The 16043-nt window shown below is 35.5% G+C and overlaps 1 long non-coding RNA gene across 1 annotated transcript; it reads left to right on the top strand.

The window, feature by feature from the left end:
- Positions 1-752: 752 nt before the first annotated feature.
- LOC139198376 (uncharacterized) lies at positions 753-3633 on the top strand. The gene is made up of 4 exons (XR_011583829.1): positions 753-958; positions 1087-1251; positions 1354-1415; positions 3368-3633. It is a non-coding gene; the product is annotated as an uncharacterized lncRNA (long non-coding RNA).
- Positions 3634-16043: the final 12410 nt, after the last annotated feature.

Below are 16043 nucleotides of genomic sequence, written 5' to 3'. Positions count from 1 at the left end.
GTTTATTGTATTCATATAGGATCAAGGAATGTATTTGTAAAAAATCATCAATATCGGAGTTAAAATAATCGTTAAATCGTGATTTTTCGTTTATAGCCGTCGAAAGTGTTTGTCTCGTTACTTCATATCTGAATGTTTGTTTTTTGCGATTTTTGGCGTATGCGATCTTGAAGCATATACAAACAAGTTTGATGGTTGGATCGTTGAAATTAGTTTTGTAAAATGCGTACCCCATCAAAACAATAGATTCACTAACACTTACGAGTTTATTTATATTTTCATTAAGTATAACATAAGATTTTGTGGTATCTACTAGTGTAAATATTTTAAATTGACGATCGAGTTCATTCATTGTATTCACATAGGGTCAAGGAGTGTAACTGTAAAAAATCATCAAATTCGGAGTTAAAATAACCGTTAAATCGTGATTTTTCATTTATAACCGTCGAAATGTTTTGTCTTGTTACTTGAGCTCTGAATGTTTTTTTTTTTGCGATTTTTAGTGTATGCAATCTTGAAGGATATACAAACAAGTTTGATGGTTGGATCGTTGAAATTAGTTTTGTAGAATTTTATAATAATTTTTAAAATATATATGTATAACTTGCGCGACGCCTAAATGGGTCGTTCCGCAAAACCACTTTGCGCGACGTCGAAATGTATACCTGCGTCGTGCAATGTTAAAAATTTGGCGGTAGTTTTGTAAAAATTAGGCGCTTGTTTTTATTTTCCGAAATTTGGTCTCACACGGTCTCTCACATCTCGCGTAGCAGCCTGAGCCCTGAGCCTTGAGCCTCCTCTCTCTCTCTCTTTCTTCAATCACTCTCTCAAACTCTCTGTCTCTCATTCCCAACACCATCTCTCGATTTCTCTCTATTTCTGCCTTCATCCAAAAAAATTTCACACACCTCCACCTCGGCCAAGCTCGCGCCCCCGTCAATTTCGATGTCCTCTTCAGGTTCGCACATTCAATCTCATTATTTGCATATTTAATTTAATGATTGTGGTTAGATCCATGGTTGAAAAGGATGGGTCTGCAAAGGGAATTGTTTTCAGCCAGTTCACATCGTTCTTGGATATTTCAAGGTTCGAATACACCTAGATGAACAAGTCCAACGACAACGATTGGTTCCGAATCTCCGCCGCCAATCCCAAGGGTACACGATGGACTGGCAAGTGCTGGTACGTCTACAACCTCCTCAAGTACGAGTTCGATCTCCAGTTCAATATCCTCATCACCTACCCCAAAAGGTCGGCCTTATTTTGATTTTACGATTTTCCCTCTTCCCTCATTTTTGTTTTCTTTTTGTAATTCAAGTCCGTTAATTTATGGGTAATTTTGGATTGGTTCAGATGTATAGAGGGGGGAAGATCTGCTTGACAGTGCATTTCAAGCCGCTTTGGGCCAAGAACTGGTGATTTTTCTATCTTGCTGTCTTTAATTTGTTGTATGTGTCGAATTGTTGTGAATTTTTTATCTGTTTGGTCACTGAGAAATTATAAGAAATGGAAGGAAAGTTGTTTTTCTTTTTTTTTTAAATTTTTTGTTGGGAAATTTGTAATATTTGGTTTACTTGAGATTTCGAAATCAGCTGTGAACTCGACTCTTAATTTGCTTTAGAAGATATGACATAACAGAACAATAAAAACTCAAATGTTGTTGTAACTGACAAAGAAAACCCGAAATTTGTTTGGCTTTTTTATTATTTGCTTCGAGCAGAAAATTAGGATGCAGGGTTTGTATATTTCAATATGTTAGTCTTCTGTTTCTGAAATCAATTTATGTATTTAGATTAAGTATCTTTGCCTCTGTGAAAGGAATTTCTTTTCGCATAACATGACTTACCTTGCATTTTCCTTGTGGAAGAATTATGCTTGTATTCTTTTCTGTGGATGAAAAATAATTTGTGTAAAACTTACGCAACGCATTTTCTTTTTCCTTAATTTGAATTGTAGTGAGAAACATCCGTCTGTGGAACTTTTGTTTTTCATGGCATTCATATGGTAATTGATGACCATGAAAGTGTTAGTCTCCCTTTAATCTCCAACAAGGAACGTGCTCTAATCTCTTCTGGAAAGCATTAATGCAAACAAACAACGTGCTCATTTGTTTAATTAAACATGTTTGGAGTTATCGGCTAGTAGTACTTATGATCTTTCTCATGTTATACAGTCCAAGTTTGGTATGGCACATGCACTTTGTTTGGGTCTTGCACCATGGCTTGCTGCATTCATGCTTATAAGAATAGCACATGGTTTTTCTTTTTTATATGAAGTTTATGAAAAGAGGATTGTGGCTGAAGCTGGATGCTTCACAGTATCGTAAGAAATAATGTTTTAGCATAAATTTTCTACGGTTTTGCATCTCAGTTATTAATATTAGAACAGAAAAAAAATTTGGGCTTCCAATTGCTGGTTTTAACTAGTTAAAGGTCAAGAATCATATAGTTTTGTTGCCTAATGACCAATTTTAGATATCTTCAAATTTGCACCGTCTCCAACGACCCTTCTCAGTTAATATTTGACATACATATGCACATATACACCATACAGAGGGACATAGTCCAACTCTTAGAAACTTTGTTCGAGTATTAAGCTCTAGTGATAAGCCACAGGATATAGTTTCCATAGCATAATCAAATTTTCGAGGTTTTGATTTAGAGGCAATATATGCATCAACGTTAAGGCTTATGTGATCAGTTAATATCATCGAACGTTAAGGCTTATGTGATCAGTTAGTATCTTTGAATGTTGAGGCTTTTGTGATCAGTTAATTTCTTTGAATTTCATCATATCTTGATTATTCTAAGCCTTCAGTTGAATACTTGAATAAGATATGTGGATTAAACTTTGAAGGTTGACATTTTCTAGAGGGACTTCATCCTTGATCCTTATTAACTGAGAAAGGATAAGGTGAAGGGTGCTAACCTCATGTGGCTTTACCCACATTTGTCTGTCATACCATCCACTCTCTTCGTAAGGTATAACTGCTGATAGTAACCTATTTACTTGCTTTAAAGATTCTACAATGAGAGACGTTCTACTAAACAAATATTAAGCATGAAAATTTCTTGAATGTGCTTGTTTTTCTTTCTTATTGCTTACAATACTACTGTTTAATGTCTCAATATGAAATTTCAAGCCTTGCATTTGTTTTCATGCAATTCATACATACCGGGGAACCTGTAGTAATATATGTTCTCTGGTATTCGGGGCTGGTAGAATTGAATGCATGGCTGTTTATCAAGTTCATAATCTATCATGTGTTTATCTTTTCTCAAAGGATCCCCCTTAATATAATTTTTCAAGAGTTATACCTATACAAGTACAAATTTTTTTCTTGATCCATATGCTTATGTCTGTGCAGATAGAGAGAGGCAACAATTGATGAGGCTCAAGCATTAGGGGCAGTAGTTCGTTCTCAAGGTCCTTTGTTTGGAGGTGTTAAAAAAATTTGAAGGCTTCAAGTGACAATGTCCTTATTTGTTGGTCTCTGGATAGTTTGATATTTCTTTGTATATCTTATCGTTTTATTGTTTATTTTAGAAGATTACTTGTTTTTTTCTTTTTTGTTCAGACATCTTGTATGTACATTTTCATATATGTTATAATTAAATACTTTTGGTTGGTTAATTAATTATTGTTTAGAATTTAATTACAATATTTATAAAAAATTAAAAAAATATATATATTTTTGACCAAAACAAAAAAAAGGGTTTGCGCGACGCATGTCCTACGTCGCGCAATATTTATAAAAAATTACAAATTTTTACCAAAACAAAAAACAAGGGTTTGCGCGACGCACGTCCTTCGTCGTGCAAAGTCACTTTGCGCGACATAGGACGTGCGTCGTGCAAAGTGACTTTGCACGACGTAAGACGTGCGTCGCGCAAAGCCACTTTGCGCAACGCATGTTACTTGTTCGTCGCGCAAACCCTAGCGTCACTGCCTTGGCGCGACGGTTATGCGCGACGAAGGTTGCGTCGCGCCAACCTTTAGGCAACGATTTTTTACAGTGTGATCCGTGCCACAACAAACGACGTGCTGCATTGGGATGAACCAAATATTGTTTTATATTTGTTTATATATTACAAATTTTCAAATATATATATATACAAGAAATCCTCAAATATTATGTGATATGTACAAATTTTCCATGTTTAGTTCAACTGAAAATGCATTCCAATCATCGCGGGGGGGTCCAACTCCTACATTGAAGCACTTGTAGAAGATCCAACGGCAGGGTTTCGTGATCAATACGAGTGTTGCTTCCTATACGGCTGGATGTTTCCTTTCCTGTTCTATTTCACCACTTGTCGAAACGAGTGGACCAAATCGCAGCATTCGCAGAGCGATTGGAGCTCCGGACCTGGATTCGTATTATAGGGCAAAAATGAATAATTTGGACGATGAGTTTGCCTTAGAGTCACTGCTTAGATCTGGTATCCAAAAGACTAAGGATAATACATGTAAGCTCACTCAGCGCCAAACCCACAAAATCCAACAGTTAAAAAGAAAATGGGATATCCACCAACTGGACGCAACATGGCATCGTTGCATGAAAAGAGTGGACGCTGCATGGGAAAACTTGATTCTGAAACCAAGTTTGACCATCGTCGGCAATTTCTTGAAGAAAAATAATCAAGTTGTTTCAGAAATCCATTTTCAATGTCATGTTTAGGCCCCTGCCCTTTACAATAAAGCTTTTTATTATCAATGGAATGCTTGTTCCTTGTTTCCTTTTCCCTACAAATAATAGTATTCATTTTTTTATCACATTTTTTTTTGTCAAATTCAAATAAATATTACGTACTTGCACGGAGCCAATGAAGGTTTACCGGGGGCAGATGCCCCCACTCAAGTAATTCATTTGCTAAATTGCAGAATACAGTTATAAAAAATACACACGTTATCTTTGAAGTAAATATAGTATCTAATATTCAACATACCTTCATACTACTTCACTCTATATCAAATATTATATGAGCAAAAGTGCTCTTGTTTTGTCATTCAAACCAACAAACCCCTCTCCCTCGCCTATCTATAGTAAAAAATTTCTCATCACTTTGCTACTTTCCACTACTAGTTTGAAATTTTTGTAACATTGAGATTGTAATACATCATCATTTGAAATCACCCCTATGATCGTATTGGGTATAAGCCATTCTATAATAAGATCTTCTTAATTGTTTTTCGGATTGCCCCCACTAGGAGAAATTTCTAGCTCTGTCTTTGCGGACTTGTATCATGTTTTGACAAAAAAAAAAAAAAAACTTATAACGAGATAACACTACTTGGCTCCTTAACTATAAAATAAATATTTACTCGTTCAAGTGAAACCCACACATCCCGGGCTCAACTCCACCGTAGCACGATATTGTTCGCTTTTGACCCCAACCATGCCCTCACCGTAGCCCTATAAAATAAATATTAATCGTTCAAGTGAAACTATGAGTGTCAAATCCCGGCCCGAGCCCCCACCATATTCCTGGCTCGGCTCCACCGTAGCACGATATTATCCGCTTTGGACCCCAATCACACCCTCACGGTTTTGTTTCTGGGAACTCACACGAGAACTTCCCAGTGGGTCACCTATCCTGAGATTGCTCTCGCAAGAACTCACTTAACTTCGAAGTTCCGATGGAACCCGAAGCCAGTGAGCTCTCAAAAGACCTTGTGCTAGGTAGAGATGAGAATATACATATAAGGCTTACATGATACATTCCCCTGGACGATGTGGGATGTTACAACGAGTCTATAAAATAACTCCTTAGTTTAGAGCATATCCACCAATGGCAGCTAAATTTGTAATGAGATTGAATCATTTGGATAACTGTTCACAAAGCGAGATCCGGATAGTCCATTGAAGAGGTTTATTAGGTGTGTTTGAGGAGTCAAATTTCTAGTAAACAACCTTCAGCTAGTCTGTTAGAGATGCTCTTTTTAAATTCATACATTTCCAAAAAGGTATTGGTCGGTTTGCCCCCTAAACTTGTGTAGAGTTGCCAATTTCTCTCATGAACTTTAATTTTAGCAAATTACCCCCCCCCCTAAATTTTTTTAATTTTAGCCAATTACTCCCCCCAAATCTAAATTGCCAATTTTCCTCTAGTTTTAGATTTTAAAATTTTCATCCAAATTTCATTTTTTTTGCGACCATGCAGTTGTCATGTGTTGTTTGCTAAATAGATAAAAAAAATTGGATGAAATTTTAAAAAAAATCTAGCGTCATGGGGGAAATTGACTACTTATAAAAGTTCACGGGAGTAATCGGCTAAAATTAAAGTTCAAGGAAAAAATTGACTAATTAAAAAAATCAAGGAATAATTGGTTAAAATTAAAATTTAAGAAAAAATTGACATCTTAATACAAGTTCTTGGGGGAATGGAGGGTAAATCGACAAATATGTCATTTCCAATCTATGCTTTATCCATCATGTCATGCTATTATGGTCTGAGCCCCTTATATATCAGCTTAATTTTAAGTTGGACCTGTTGAGCAAATACGTGTATCTTGTTTCATCAATGTACTGGTTTGGCCCATACTAAATTTTAACAAAGTCTTGGCCCAATACTAAAACTCATTTCGAACTTAAAGTCTAAAACACTGTTCATAGAACAGTGTCCTACCACATTTGCCCTCACATTTTTACCCAATCTCGATTTTGCCCTCCTTATACGTGTTTGTCATAATTTCCATTTGCAAATCTGCTTCATCTCTCTCCTGAAATGGGGAAAAGAAAAAAAAAACTGAGTTCATCCAAAGAATCCCGAAACCAAAATTCATCCAGATCGTTTCCAATCTCCAACGACAAATTGAAATACCCACTCACTGGTTTTCTTTTTTGTTTTCTTTTTCTTCCCTCTCCCTCGATGCTCTCTGGCTTCTCTCTCTAAAATACCCACTCGCCATTTTCATTTTTATTGTCAAAATAATTTTGAGCTATTGCTCCATCCATTATTCATAATAAAGAGAAATGCACATATTTTGTCATTTATAAATAATGTATCTTCACCATATAAATGTCATACTCGAAATCGTTCAATTTCTTAAGCTACATTAAAGATCATCTCTACATAAAAGCGTTAGAATTAGAGATGGTTTATTCATTCAAATGTATCAAATAAATAGACAATTCATTGAAAATATGTTACTTGTGTCCCACAGTCGATAACAATCTTCAATTCAAAATTTTTTTAGTAAGAATTATCTTCAAATAAAGATTAAAAAATTGAACGATTTTGATTATGAAATTTGTATGATTAAGGTTTTGCAAATGGGTGGGGTAACTATATACAAGGACTCTCAATATATAGTAAGAGGATTTATTTTCTAATATAAGAACATCTTGTTTCAAGGATGCAATCAATCGACTACATTATAATTGTTTAGCTATTTAATCATTTACACTCTTATTTCATCCTTATGATAATTTTGTTTAGATAACACTTACATGAGAAACTAAAATAAAAATGGTTAAGGCTTTTTATTTTAAAACCCCACATAATATTAAATGCACCCCACATTAAAATTCAATATTAAATGACTTATGTACCCTACTATGCAATGATAATTTCGACCTTATTAGATTTTAAAAATATAAGAAATTTCTAAATATACCCCACATCACTTTTAACGTGTTATTTATTGCGTATTTGGCATTCATGATATTCGAATTTAAAAACATTTTATTTAAAAATGAAAAAAAAAATATATTAGATTGTAATATTAAGTGACTATCATTTATGCCGTTAAAATATGGGGCGTTTGTTGCACCGGACTATCTCGGACTGGACTAGCTGCAGGGACTAACCTGGACTGGCTTAGACTAGACTAAGCTGGACTAGCTTAGTGAAACGTTTGGTGCAGTGTCGGACTAAGAAGTAGGATAATAAAATTCTTTTTCTTTTTTTTTATTTCTTTTTCTTTTCATTTTCTGGAACTCTATCTGTTTTTCTTTTTCTTTTCTTTTGTCTTATTATATTTATTTTCTAGAACTCTCTTCTGTTATCCGTCTGTTTTTCTTTTTCGTTTTTTTTCTTCTCTTTTCTTTTCATTTCTAGAACTCTATTCCCTTCCCCCTTCCATTTCTTCACCCGTATTCCCCAAGTTAGTCACAGTGCACATATTGATAATTACAAAATGGAAACATGCCTCACCTTCAATTCTCAATTCCTATTTTTTTCCCCAAATTTCCAATTCCCACCAAAAACCCCAATGTTGCTTCTTCCAATTCCGTCGGCAGCCATGGTGAGTTTTCCTATCCGACAACCTCTCTCTCTCTCTCTTTCCTTTGTTTTCTCATCTAAATCCATCTGACCAAATCCTTCTCTCCCCCAATTCCGTCGGCAGCCATGGCGAGTTTTCCCGTTTGGGTGGTTCTGGTTCTAAGATTTTTGGGAGTTTTGGGTCGTAATCGGATTCTGGGTAATTATGCACTCCTTTGCGATGCAAGCTTGTGGTGGTGGCTGGAGGGATTCTGGGAAGACAAGAGGCAGTGACTTAGTCCTAGCTAATACCAAGGTTTCAGTCGGGATTAGCTAGCGACGCTTAGCGAAGTCCGGAGTCGAGACGAGTCCGACTTAACGTCATTTAATCTTGTCCCTTGCTACGCCAAACACAAGACTACACGAACTGTTAGTCCAATCTTGTCCAGTGAATGCTAACAATGTCAAACAAACGACCCCTAGTAGTATTATACATGGGTTTGGTGGTTTCTGGGTTCTATTGTAATTTTCATTGAAAGTTTGGAGTTACGTGGATAAATTTTGTTTGTGCGTCTAAATTATAAAATTGATGTGTTCAAATAAAATTTATCGTAATTTGACAAACAATATGATCTATAGTATACTAAACTTATCTAAACTACCACAAGGGTGAAGGATTTGAACCCCAAACGCGACTAGAACGAAAGAGAATTCAATTCTATCAAAGTTCTTAGCTATCAAAACCTCTCTCACCCTCCCTTGTTGAGCAAAACTCTAATTGACACACCCTGATCGAAATCAGAGCGTGTTGGCCGTCATGCGAGAGTGACGTAACCATATGCACAGTGCGGAAGCAAAATTGATATAGAGAAATACGAGTGAATAAAAAACCAAACTACTAGCAATACTAGCTAAGATAAAGTGCTAGTGCGAGATTAAGTGTGCAATACACAACCATAGCATAAATAGCCTAAGTGCAGTCAAGCAGGACAAGTACTAAATATAGAACACCCAAGGGTGATCCTACATTTCTTATGTTCTGTTAGAACCACCGACGAAATCCTAGTGATCCACCATAGCACTTCTACCTAAAACCTGGAGGGGCGCAAAACAGAAAGTGTGAGTGGGCAAAAACAAAGCTTTTCAAAATCATTCTGGAGGGGCGCAATTTGAAATACCCACTCGTCGTAAAACCGGTATAATTTCCCAGAAAAATATAATATATGCTATATCAAAATTCAAGCTTAGGATGAAAATCCATAGAAATATACCATGCTAAAGTATCTCAAAGAAATGCTATAAGTAATCCAATCAAAATGTATTAATGCCAAATATCATATCAGCCAAATCCATCTACGTGACCTACACGGTTGAGTCTATAGCTCATAACCAATCTCAACCATATCAAATCCTGTACACGAGTTGGAACTACCTAAAGTGGTTTGTACGACAGGACTAGGTGTAAAATAAATATGTTTTAGTGCTACGATCACGTGAAGGCTGTGCGAATGATCGCGGGTCACCTACGAATCGGAACCACCTAAAGTGGTATATACAACAAGCATGCGCACCTAACTTGGATCAAAGGTGAGCATATGGTGCGGGAGGTGAACATCACGTGAAAGACTGTGCTCTAACTCTGGGCGGGGGCACTAACACCGGGGTGCAGGTTTATGAGCTCTCAATGCATCACATCATATCTCACATAACTAAAGCAATTTCATATCATATCTTTAACTTATGAACTTACCTGACACTTACCTATACATCCGCATCACCAATCATAAATATATGCAACTACTAATGCATAAATAAAATAGGCAGATACTTTGCATGGCATTTGAAAACATATAATCATTCAAATTCATTTTCTGGGAAAATATCAAGTATATAGGTATATACGGAAAACCAAAAGCCCACTCACTGGTATGTCGAAAGGTCGTAGCCCCCGAGCCTCGATTGATGGCGCTTGTCCTCAGGATATGTCTCACCTATATGCAAAATAACTGAATAAACATTATTTAAAGCACATATACAAAACTAGGAATTAACTTCTCATACATTTCTCAAATGGGGTATTTGAATATACCACCATGACCTACTCAACCTCAGGAACATCCCCATATTTTTAGAAAAAAATTTCATGACCCCACGCGCCCTCACACGCCAGCCAAGGCACGGCCAAACGTGTGGCTCATAAGCAGGCACGTGCTTAGTACAGGGGACAAAAGAGTTAACGCCGTTAGGGAATATTCCGTTAAAAACTAGAATATGCCGTTATATTTACCTGACGGCGTCAGAATATTCTGTCAACTTTGACGAAATATTCTCCTCCTCTTTCCTTAGATTGCCGGAGCCAGGCGCCGGTGCCACTGCTATCTCTGGAAACTGGAAAATTATTCAAACCTTCATATCTCTTTCATTTCTTAACCGAAACTCATGAAATTTGTCTCAAAATGAAGCTTAGGACTAGAAGAACAAAACCTTATCAATTTTAAACCCCAAAATCCACAAAATCTCACCGGAGAAACCTCGATATTTCGTCCAAAATTGAAACTCGCGAACTGGGACTTCCCGACGTCCAAAACACTCCAACTTTCTTCCCTGAGCTTCGTGAAGATGTTTTAAGGCTTCCTAGAACCTTAAAACTCCCTGAAAACTTCACAATCATGATCACATGAACTATGCACCAAATCGGGGTTCCTGGTTCTCGGATTTTCGAAGGTTTCACGTCCAACCAATGGCATGGATGAGCTCCTAGACTTACAAGGAACACAAAGATCACTTCCCCAACTTCGATATGTGACTGGAAGTGAAGGTTTGAAGTTTGTCCGTACACTTGTACGGAAATGGCAGAAAATGCGAGAGGGAGGAAAGAGAGAATCAACGGGTTACTTTGGGAGTGTGTGTGGTCCAGTTTAGGGCATCCAATCACAACAAACAAAAACTTAAGTTCTAAATGGGTCCAAACACTTAGGAACTTATCATATAGGTCCATTTCTAAAAACATGCCGCACATAACACATCTCACATCCAAGGGTACTTTAGTCTTTTCACACCGCTGTTGAAATAATTTGGGACGGGCTGTGACACTAACTAGTGAAACTATAAACACGTTAATTAAGAAAAAATATTTTAACGAATAGAACACGAAATCAATATTTCGGAAGCTTCATATGAAGTAAGATTTCATATCTTTTTGGGATTACTTTTCCTCTGTTAGGCTCATTCTAGTAGAATTTGGTGATACAACCTCTCTTCCCGCCACTAAATTTCCTAAATATACCCCAATACATTGTGAAAACTGCTAAAGAAAATTGTGAAACAAGGAGGTTTGTGTTTGATGCCTCAAGGATTGCTGCTCTCCAATCCGAAGCTGCCAGTGCCACAGTGCCAAGCCCAACGCGTACTTAAGCCATTTCGACACATTTGGAAATGCACAATGGAAGCATGAGGATCCAGACTAGGTTATGGAAGATATATAGACTACTACAATTGCAACAGTTGGTTTAGGTTGCAAAAAAAATTAGGTGTTCGTTGAGAATGTGGGTTGTAAAGGTATTATGGAGAGTATTTGGAGTTTATTAAGATAATCAAAACCAAGGATTTAAAAATCGATATTCGCCGATATTATCGTTTTTTTCATATCACGATATTTCGTGAGTATTCCTTTAATTTTCGTTAATATATCGCGATATTATATTATGGATATTATCGCGATATTATATATAATATCGCGATATGAACCTAAAAATATTTGAAAAATTCTGAAAAGTCTCAAACATGCACATAAAGGGGTTCGAACCCCTCCCATCTAACTTCTTCAGTGACTTGACCACCATACCACTTACGTTTTTATGAAAACATGCTAAACTATTTATATATATGGTTTTGTTTTGAATTCTTTTTGCAAGAAACAAATTTGCACATATTCCAAATTTTTTGTGGTATTATATTTTAAATTGTGTCAATTAATTACTTAGTCAATGGCATGTGGTTTTTAATTTTTCTATTTTTTATTTGGTCACTTACATGTATGGTTGGAAAAAATTCCCGAAAATCCCAAACCAAACCGAAAAAGTCCCAAACCAAAACCATCCCGAAAAATACCGAAATTTTCGATATGGGATTGGTTTCCAAATCCCATTTGTTTGGTAATCCTGAAATCCCGAAAAATACCAAAGTATTCGGTTTCCTATTGACTTTTGGGTTTCGGTTCTTGAAAGCCATTGCTATGGTTGCTGACTACTCTTCACAATACACTTACTCTACACATAGTGATGATGAAGATAGTGAAAATTTTGAACCTCATAGGAACTCTATGTGGTACTTAGTCACTCATGTATCTTACCATGCAATGTATAAAGTGTAAAATATTGTACTAATTCATTATATATAAACGATTATGGTGTGTTTAAACTTCTTTCATTAATTATTATATATTTTCTACACTCACAATATTTGCCAGCTCGCTATATAATCAACTTAAATCAGTTAAATCCATCATGCAATGCATTTCCTTCCAATTTTTTATGATAAATTAATAGATAATTGACTAAATAAACATCCTGTAAAGTTTCAATAAAAATTTCCAAATTTTTCTTACAATTTCCGTGGTTTCCATGTAATTTTTATCGATATCGATATTATCCCGATATTTCCATCGATATTTCCGTGTTTTCGGACTACCGATATTTCCGATATTACCGATATTTTCTTCCTTGATCAAAACCACCAATTAATAAAACCCTTGTTGTCAATCAAAACTCCATGAAATTACCATTTTAACCTCCTCATCAAAACTGAACTCAAGTAAAAAATATGGGCAATTTAGTAATTACATGAACCTGCTGTTTTTACCTCAATTTCACAGTCAAGTTAGTATGACATGCCCTATTTAAAAATAAAAAATAAAATAAAATAAAAAGTAAAAAGTATTCACGCGTTAGAAGAAACCACTCATCATTATTCCAATTTTCATAACTGATTTTTTTTTTTTAAGAATTTTAAAAACTAATCCCACTTCATAATAAAAAGCAAAATGAACACATTGTGCGTTGGCATCTGCTAGTTTTTAATTAAAAAGCAAATGTGAAGTGGCATCTACTAGTTTATAATTTAAAAAGCAAATGTGAAGTTTATTCACAACATGCGATATGGTCAATATAAAAAGTCAATGATTAATTATCGTACATTTTTTAACGTAACAAATCTCTATACATACATATGGTCAATATAAAAAGTCAATGATTAATTATCGTACATTTTTTAACGTAAGAAATCTCTATACATACATATGCAAATTAGACAATAAAAAATTCATACTCAAGGACTGGGAAACATCGTTGGGTCTTTCTATAATATGCAACTAGGAACGTATTAAGCATTATTAAACAAGATTCCCACATCAAATTGATTTGATTATCCTCAAAGACTCGACTTTTCTTTTTGTTTAATAATTAATCTGCAGATCGAGAGGAGATGGGAGGAGAGGAGATGAGGGAGCCGAATGTAGTTGCACTTTGAAAGGTACACATTACAAAAACGAAAAGACCGCCCACTGCCGCATTTGTCCCACAGACGTACGTAACTAAACCCATTGGAGAAGGTATTGCTCGTAAAGAATCCAAAGTATATAATTGAGTTGTTGCATAAAACCATGCAATCCATATGTGTGCCCACGTTTTTGGATATTTCTTCCATCTGCAATATTCTCCAAAATCCCCCAATCACTTCTTCTTTTGCTTTTTAATTATTTTTTACTTTTTCAATACAAGAGATATACTACGACGAAAAAAGCAATCTCGAGACTTTAGACGTGAGAGTGAAAATTCATATCAAACTGAACTACAAGTTTTTAACCAAAAAACACGATTAAAGTTTAATTTTCCCTTTAATTAAAGCCCTAGTATTAGGAAGATATAAATTCAACTTTCGTCGTAAATAATTTATCATCTTTATTCAATTTTGGGCTCTCCATTTTTATGTTTAACAATGTTACAATATAATGACAACATTTAACATCTGAAATATAAAAAAAAAATATTTAATGATGATGAGTAATATGAATGACAAATAAGAAGGATTACACCAAATAGGAGAAAACTTAAGAGTTAGTTTGGAATTGTTGTGCTTTTTTTTCAACACTACTTCTGCTTTACTGTGAGAATAAATAGTCATGAAAAATTATTAGGTTGTTTATTGTGTGGCTTCCGAACTCTTTCTCTCCTTAGTGTAAAATATATCGTTGTACTAAAAAAAAAATTATGGATGTAAAATAGTGGAAAGCACTACCCATGATTCTAAAAAAAACATTTGCTCAAACTTACACCCACAATTTAAGCAATCACAAACCAACCCTTAATCAATATCATAGATGATTAGGTGAGTCTAATTACACATCAAGATTCAAATTGCGTTTGTCAAAGCAACCTACACCTTTTCTTGTCTAGAGCCATTGGAAGGGGTCATGCCACTATGATACGAGCTAAGAAAACTCAATTACTATTAAAACCCATCATTGAATATTTAAGGTTACACTACAATTATCAAACTCTCAATCCAATACTACATAAATGATGAGGTTTTACTTATGACACAAAACATTATTACTACTATAACAAAAATAGTGTGACTATAAAATTATTATTACCTAATGACACAACATTATTTTACGATGCTTTGTACGTGAACGTATGTGTCTTATAAAACAAGTGGTTATTTACTACCGTGGTGAAAAAGTGTTAAGCTATGGTGACGTGAGTTCTAACTCTATTAGTGACTTATCTAACATCTAATTTAACAAAATATATTGTTTGATAAAAAAATAAAAGAAAATAAAAAATAAAAAGGCAAAACTCATTGCCATTGGCATAACTTTGAGGTGGATTGTCTGCCCTCCCATTTCCATACTATTCCCCTCCCCTTTGTTTCTCTGGTTACGGTTAAGCCACGTCAACATTTTATATCGATTTTTTTCTAAAAATAATAAAACAAAAACTAATAAGAATATAAAATGTTAACGTGGCTTAACCGTAACTACACAAAATAGAAAAAATTAAAAAAAGTATGAAAATTGAAGTGCAGACAATCCACCTCCTTGCAAGTTGTAATATATTAGGGGGCCACCTTGGGCAGGTGGTGACTTGACCAGTACCGACTGTACCTTCCAGTTCCCCTGTTTAATCAAGTGGTGGCCGTGCGGGGCGTGTGGGGGTGCGCATCTCACGTGAGGTGCACTCGTGTGGCAGAGGAGGTCACGTGAGGAGTACGGCTAAAGGACAGGGTTAGGTTGCGAAGGCAGGTGAGGGTTGGCACGTGAGCGAGTGTGGGTAACAGTGTGGTCCTACGTGTACGTGTTTGTTAGACAGCTGTTTCCCGCGTAACGAAATTTGCAAGTTGGTTTAAGTTACAGAAGTGTTGAAGGTAGGGGACTACTCACTAACCTCCCTCCCTCCCTCTTTTTCTTACTTTCTGTTTTTGTTGCTTTTCTCTCTCTCCTTTTCCGGTTTTTCTGTTTCTCCTTTTCCGTTCCATCCTCACTCTCGTCTTGCCACACCTCACACGCACCTCGAAACTTATAAATTAGGCTTATTTTTTTGCTACACATTCTAGAAGTCGATTTTGATTTTATTTTATTCTATAAAATTCAAAATCGTCATTTTACTTTTTAAAATTTAAAGTTCGCTATATTTTACTCTTGAAGTTCGATTTTACTCATTGAAACTCGAAAGTCATTTCTACAAAACTCAAAATTCATTACATATTGATTTAGATCTGTTAGTTTCTTATGTGATTTTGACTTGGGTGTGTTAGGCTAATTGATTTCTTTTTATA

Source organism: Malus domestica, chromosome 08, assembly GCF_042453785.1.
Source record: "Malus domestica chromosome 08, GDT2T_hap1".
Classification (NCBI taxonomy): Eukaryota; Viridiplantae; Streptophyta; class Magnoliopsida; order Rosales; family Rosaceae; genus Malus; species Malus domestica.
The sequence above is the reverse complement of the archived record's forward strand: the minus strand, read 5'-3'. Positions and strand labels throughout refer to the sequence as shown.